Source organism: Aotus nancymaae, unplaced genomic scaffold, assembly GCF_030222135.1.
Source record: "Aotus nancymaae isolate 86718 unplaced genomic scaffold, 86718_ANA_hifiasm-v0.15.2.pri h1tg000046l, whole genome shotgun sequence".
Classification (NCBI taxonomy): Eukaryota; Metazoa; Chordata; class Mammalia; order Primates; family Aotidae; genus Aotus; species Aotus nancymaae.
In genome coordinates, this window is record NW_026988460.1 from 28,997,850 (window position 1) to 29,004,799 (window position 6,950).

Genomic DNA, 6,950 nt, shown 5'->3' on the forward strand with positions numbered 1-6,950 from the left:
AGGAGGGTGGGCATTCCTGGTGGGGGTAGGGGGCAGAATAGGAGGAGCAAAGGCCTGGGGTGGGAACCACTGGCTGTGTGGAGAGGGCAGTAAGAATGGCTGTGGCTTTTCAGCATGGCCAGAGCTGTTTGGGCTGAGGCAGAGCCAGAGCGGGGGAGGATGGACTGGCGTTGGGATGCCGACAGGGCTAGCAGGGAGAGAGAGGCGGGAGAGGCCCAGCAGCCGGCAGGCGGGCGGGCAGGAACCCCAGCCCAGGGGCTCCACTCCTGGACAGGAGGGGATCGCCGCCTGGTGGAATGCCAAGCCAGCAGTGTCTCTTTCCCTTCCCTTTCCTGGCCTGGGTAATACCACAGCTCCTTCTCACCCTGAGAAACAAAGGCCCCCAAAGCCCTCCCCACAATGGAGAGTCCAATCCCCTCAAGTCCTCCTGCATTGGATCCTTCTATGGCTCAGGCAGGTTGGGGTGTGGGGTTGCCATCCTGCCCAGTGGCTCACAACAGCAGCCCAGGGAAGGGAGCTGCTCCTGGCATCCCGCCTCCCCCATATGGGGGTCATGGGAGGTGGCCCCAGTGGCCCTGCTCCCCACTGGTCCTAGGGGATCTGGATCTGAAGGTGTTGAAGTCCTGCTCCTCAGAAAAAGTGCCCACCTTTGTGGGCCTTCCCCTGGGGTACCCTCTCCTCCGGGCCAGCTGCTCTAAGCTGCTCTGTGCACGGGGGTCTTCCTGGGGGCTCAAAACACACAGGCAATGACCTTGGAGGGCCAAGAGTCCAGCAAAGGGCAATTTTTTGTCCACAGGCACCTCATGTGTCTTCCACCCCCAGAGCACACACCAAGGCCACAAACCCAGGCCTCCGCCCATGCTGTCCCATCTGCCCAAAACGCCCTTCCTGGGCCCCACCGGTCCCCCCCAGGAATGGAAGCCTGGCCCTGCAGCGAATCACTGGTTCACATGCCTGCCTCTGGCAGGGGGCTGGGTGCTCCTCAAGGGCTGGGCAGCATCTCGGTGCCCCTGGTGCGGCACCTGGCCTCTGCCGCAAACCCTGAACCGCAGGGAGCTGAGAGGACCTGAGGCGAGCTCCTCAAGGGCCCGGGGAGCAGACAGTGCACCCCATCCCCGCACCGACCCCAAAACCGGCTACGTGTTAAAGGAGGTGGGACAACACGAAGCAGCCCGAGCCACAGGAGCCACGCTGAGGGGACAGAGGCTCGACCACGTCCCATCCCCCGCACACACACCCCTTTCTTTCAAGGGGCGTGGCCCCAGCACCCCACACAGGAGCCGGGGCAGCTTGCAGCCCGGGCGACCCTTTGGAGCCCCTCCCCTCCTTTCCAGGGCTGCACCTGGGACCTCATGCTGGCAGAGGGGCCTCCCTGGAGTCCCTGCTCCCCCTTCCCCTGGCAGCCCAGGATCGGCCCCGCTGCCTCCAGCTTCGCCGCACACCAGGCCCGGGACTGTCCAGGAAGCAATCGGAAGCCTCTGGGGGAAGCGGCTGACCCTGGAGAGGCCCCAAGAGGGGGAGGCCGAGGAGGCCCAAGCGGGGCGGCCTCCGGGGCGGCCTCCCGGGGCGGCAACCAGCTCTCACCACCCCACACCCCGGGCCAGAGGGGGCGGCGGCGGCGGCGGCGGCTGAGGTCCCGGGAAGCCGCTTCAACTTCCACCCCACGCCCCAGGGTCGGCCGGGGGCTTAGCCCACACGACCTCCTCCAGCCCCCGCGGCCCTGCCGGGTGGCTCTGATCCCTGCCCGGGCCTGGCCATCCCGTCCTCGCCCGCGGCCGTAGGTCCGAGCCGAGGTCCAGCGGCCGGGCCCGGCCTGGGCACCGCAGGGGCCTCCCCGCGGGGCCGCCGCAAACTTTCTCCCCAACCTCCGTGGAGGGGCAGCGCCCGTCCTCCGCCGCCCCGGAGCTGCCGCGGGGCTCGGTGGGCCCGGCCGGGGGGCGGGGAAGGCCGCGGCGCTGGGCCCCGGGCCGCGGTCCCAGCCCCGCCGCACGGGGGTGCGGTCTCTCCGCGTCGGCGCCGCGGCCGCGCCCGGACACACGCGGACGCCTGGGCCGGAGCCGCAGGGACACGCGGACCGCGGACACGCGCGCCGCAGTCTCCGCGCACACCCCCTGCACGCCGCCGCACGCGAGGGCCGCCGCCGGAGGCCGCCCCGCGCCCACCCACGAGCCTCCCGGTTCGGGACCCCCGCCCGGCCCGGCCCCCGCCCACCGTCCCGCGCCGCGGGGAAAGTTGCGCCCCGACTCACCCGCCGCCCCGGGGCGCGCCCCGCCGCCGGCCATCGCCGCGCCCAGCCGCCCGCGCCGCCGCCACCCGCCCTGCCGCAGGGCCACCGAAGCCACGCAGGCCGCCGAGGCCGAGGCCGCCGCCGCGCCGGGGCTCCGCTGCGTGGCCGCGCAGCCGATGCCCAGCATGAATGGGGCGCCGAGCGCCGCGCGGCTGCGGACCGGCCTCGCTCTCGCCGCCCGCGGAGCGCCGCGCCGCGCGCATGCGCCGCCCAGAGCCCGGGGGCGGGGCGGGGGCGGGGCCGGCGGCGGCCTCCAGAGGGCGCTCTGCCCCGCGCCGCGCGCCTTCAAAGAGCGATACGGCTGCCCGCCTCAAGTCTCTGGGCGCCGGGGCTGCGCGGGCCGTTTCGGGAGCCCCCCGCCCTTGGGCGGGCTGGCCCGCGACCCCGGACACAGGGCGTGGTTCAGTGTGCCCGGGCTAAAAGCATGGCCTCCTTTCACAGGAGGGGAAACTGAGGCAATCGCAGTTCCCAGACCCTGCGGGGCTGGGTGTTGCCCGCTCTCAGCCTCGCGCGTTCCGCTCTGTCAGATGGGCGGGCACCTGCGCAGGGAGCCAGGGCGCCCCCTGCAGGCCTCAGGCTGGTGGCGCATTCCGGACTGGGGCCGCGGCCAGGGTCCCGCGGCAGAGGCGTGGCGAGACGCGAACTCTGGGTGTAGCCTGGGGAAGCGGGTCTGGAGGGTGCGAGGTCTGGGGCTGCAGAGTCCAGGGTGACTGCCCAGCTGCACCGGTGACTGGCCGGAGCTGCCCAGGCAATACCCTCAAGGGCCAGGCTGAGGGGCAGACACCCAGCATTCAATGACAGTACTCACGCCGCCACCCGAAGGCAGGAGGCATCCGGGAGGGCCTCCCAGTGGAGGGCAACCAGGCCAAGGGGATGCCGACAGCAGGAGCATCTATAAAAGAGCAGAAGGGCCCAGAAAATCCCGTTGCGTGAGGGCTGAGTTCTGGCTGGGGCCTGAGGCGTGCGGTTTTTGCTGTGTGAATCACGTCACCCCTACAGAAGAGGAACCCACTACAGCTCACATGATTGAGAAAGGGAACGGACTTATGCCGGGCCCAAGTGTCCCTCCCCGTCTCACCCCACTCCTTCCTCCCCAGGAGCAGCCACAAGCCACATTTTTGTGTTAATCTTTAACTGCTTTTCTTTAGGCATGACCTCTTACATTTGCATCCCAGAGTGGGACGCTGTTTTGGGTGGCTTGTGTTGGGCATTATAGAAACGGGGTCACTCGGCCTGTGCTGCTTGCTCCGCCTGCTCTGTATTGTGAGGGGCACAGGGCGGCTGCTCGCAGGCATCGTCCACGCAGCCTGTTTTGTGGTATGCTGCCACGCTGGGCCCCTGCTTACCCATTCTCCTGCAGATGGACATGGGATTGTCCCTATCTGGAGCCATGGCGATCAAAGCTGTGACGAGCATCCTGTGCGTGCCTCTCGGTGGGCATCTTTAGATCCAGGGGCGGTCTGCAGGGTCACGGATAGGATATGTCTAGCTTTAGGAGTTACAGCAAAACCCCCATTTACACTCCCAGCAGCTCTGCGGGAGTATGGAAGGGTCTGGCTGTCCCACATCCTCACCAATGTTTGGCACACTTTAGTTTTTGCAAATCTAGTGGTTTTGGTTTTTCACTAGGTGGTTTTGTCTGCTTTTTTTTTCTTTTAGAGATAGGGTCTTGCTCTGTCACCCAAACTGGAGTGTTGTGGCACAATCATAGCTCACTGTAACCTCAAGCTCCTAAGCTCAAACCATCCTTCCGCCTCAGCCTCCTGAGTAGCTGGGACTACAGGTGGGCACCACTATGCCTTTTTTTTTTTATTTTTTTAAAGACACAAGTTCTCTATGTTGCCCAAGCTGGTCTCCAACTCCTGGGCTCAAGAGATCCTCCCATCACAGCCTCCCAAAGTGTTGTGATTAAAGGCATGAGACACTGCACCCAGCCTCATGGAGTCTACTCTGTCACCCAGACTGGAGTGCAGTGGCTTGATCTCACTACAGTCTCCACCTCTTGGGTTCAGGGGATCCTCCCACCTCAGCTTCCTGAGTAACTGGGATTACAGGCATGTGCCACCATGCCCAGCTAATTTTTATATTTTTAGTAGAGATGGGTTTTTGCCATGTTGGCAAGGCTGGTCTCAAACTCCTGACCTCAAGTGATCTGCCCACCTCAACTTCCCAAAGTGCTGAGATTACAGGCGTGAGCCACCATGCCTGGCTTCATTGTGGTTTTAACTTGCATGTCCCTGAATAAGGCAGAACATCTTCCTGCTACCTTCTACAGATGGGTGGACTGAGGCTGGAGATATGCCCAAGTTCCCCCAGCGAGTAGGAGGCCGGGCTGGGAGGCTCACCCCAGGAGTCTGGCTCCTCAAGTCTGTGATACTGACCCAGTCACTGGGCTGCAGTTCCCCTCCCTTCTCTGACAAACACAACTACTGGAGAGCTTTCCTTCCTCATGGACTGCCGAGGCACACACGTGGGCGAAAGTCCATCCTTGTGACCGGTGAGGGCGGAGCAAGTCCTGATGGCTTCCCCAGCCTTGATTTCCTCATCTGTGAAATGGACATGAGAGCTTGCAGAGCTGTGATGAGGGAGACGGTGGTTGACCATGGCTCCCCAGGAGCAGCCACAACTCTCATTTTTGTGTTCATCTTTAACTGCTTTTCTTTGGGTGTGACCTCTTATATTTGCATCCCAGAATGGGCCCCGAGGCCATTGCTGACCTCAGGGAATATTCACCAGCTCTTGTCTGCGCCACCTGTCACCAGCATCAGGGGCTGTCCCTGCTTTCTGCCTGTTCCTGCCCTATTGCCCCAAGGCAGACACAACTCAAGCCACTTCCTGCTCTACGTTTGTGGTCCCAGGAGAGCCCAGGCCTCTCATCTGATGTCCAGCTCACTTTCTCCAGCTGCCTCTGGGGCAGGTCCAGGACCAAGCTCCTCATTAACTAGGCACCTCCCCTCATTTTCCCTGTCTCTGTGAAGTGCGCCACATCCCCAAGGTTGTCCTACCAGGAACCTCCATGCTCCTCATGCCCCCTGTGTTCCTTAGCCTTCTGTGGATTCGTCCCAAAAACATTCTAGAATTTTCCACTTCCCTCCATCCCCCACTCTGGCTCCTCAGGAAGGAGCACCTCCTGTCTCCTCTGCCTGCTCTACTTGGTAACGCCTGTCTGTCCACTCCCCAGACAGCAGCAGCAAGAACCATCACAGTGAGAATCTGCTTATCTGACCCTCTCGTTATGCCCGGAATCCCTGCCTCCCATCATAAGCAACTGTGGATTCCAGGTGGCCTAGGTCTCAGAGCCACACAGAAAATTCTAAGGCTTTTAGGAGACCAGAGAGCAGATTTGCTTCCCATCCCTGGGCTAGGGGAGGATTTCATAAATAAGATACTAAAAAAATTAATAAAGGAAAATATGGATCAATTCGACTACATTAAAATTAGTTACTTTTGTTCCATAAAAGTTACAAAAGAGGAAATAATGAGACAAGTCAGGATCTAGGAAAAGACGGCTTATAACACTTCTAATTGTCAAAGGATGAGTATCCTGAATATATAAAGAACTCCCAAGAGTAAGCAAGGAAAAGGCTGTGCCCCCACAGGAAGGCAGAGAGAGGACTCCACAGGCGGTTTGTGGGAGACAGAGGCGAGTGCCTCTTGCTACAGACAGGCTGTGTGAGGCAGGCTCTGGAGCCCCCTGCGGGTCCTGTCTGGGCCGGCAACAGCTGCCCTCTGTTTAGCTCTGAGCTCCTGGCATGACCTCACTGGGTCCTGACACTGCCCTCTGAGGAGAGAGTGAAGCACCCCAAATGCAGATGGTGAAGTTGGAGACGAGCCACCCTGGAGGAGCTGGGATTGGAGCTGGGGTCTGTGGCTTTGGGGCTCCTGACCCCACATCAAACAGAGAGGAAGTGACTCAGCGGGCTGCTCGGCTCTTCCCTCTGCGTTTCCTCTGCGGGTTTAGCTTCTGTTTGCCTTCAGCAGCTCCCGGCTGGGGAGTTTGTAGAGCAGTGCAGGAGATTCCTAGGACCATGGTTCCATTTCAGGAGGGTCTGGGAGGAGTCCCTTTTGGCACCTTCCCATGTTCCTGCCCCTGGGGCAGCTCTGGGGACTGTTCTGCATTTGTACGAGTCAGCTTTCTGCAAAAGTACACTCAGTACCTCCCTCTCCTTGAGGCAGCCCCACTGTTGCTGGGTGAGGAAGGAGATGGGGAGGATCCAGGCACCCCCAACTCTGGGGGATGGCCCTTGGATCCCTGGCCACTGGGTTCAAACTGGTTACTGGGACATCTGGATTCCTGCCTGAGCCCACTTTGGAACCTGGCACCGCCAAGGCCAAATATTCCTAACGCATCCTTGTCTCACTTCCTCTGCTTCTGTCACCTCCTGCCTGGAGGACATGGGCACCCTTAGTCGCCAGCCCAGTCCTCCTAACTCTGCTCTCCACACTGTGGCCCATGGGGATCTGATAGAGGGTGGGCGGGACCCCTCTGCTCACACCCTCTAATGGCATCTTTTAACACATGAAATGCCTCCACACATGCCATGCGCATGAACACACACACACTCAAACATGCAAACGCACACATACACTCATGCAAGCAGGCACACACATGCGAGCACATACGTGCACACACACAAGTACACACACATCCATGCAAGACATG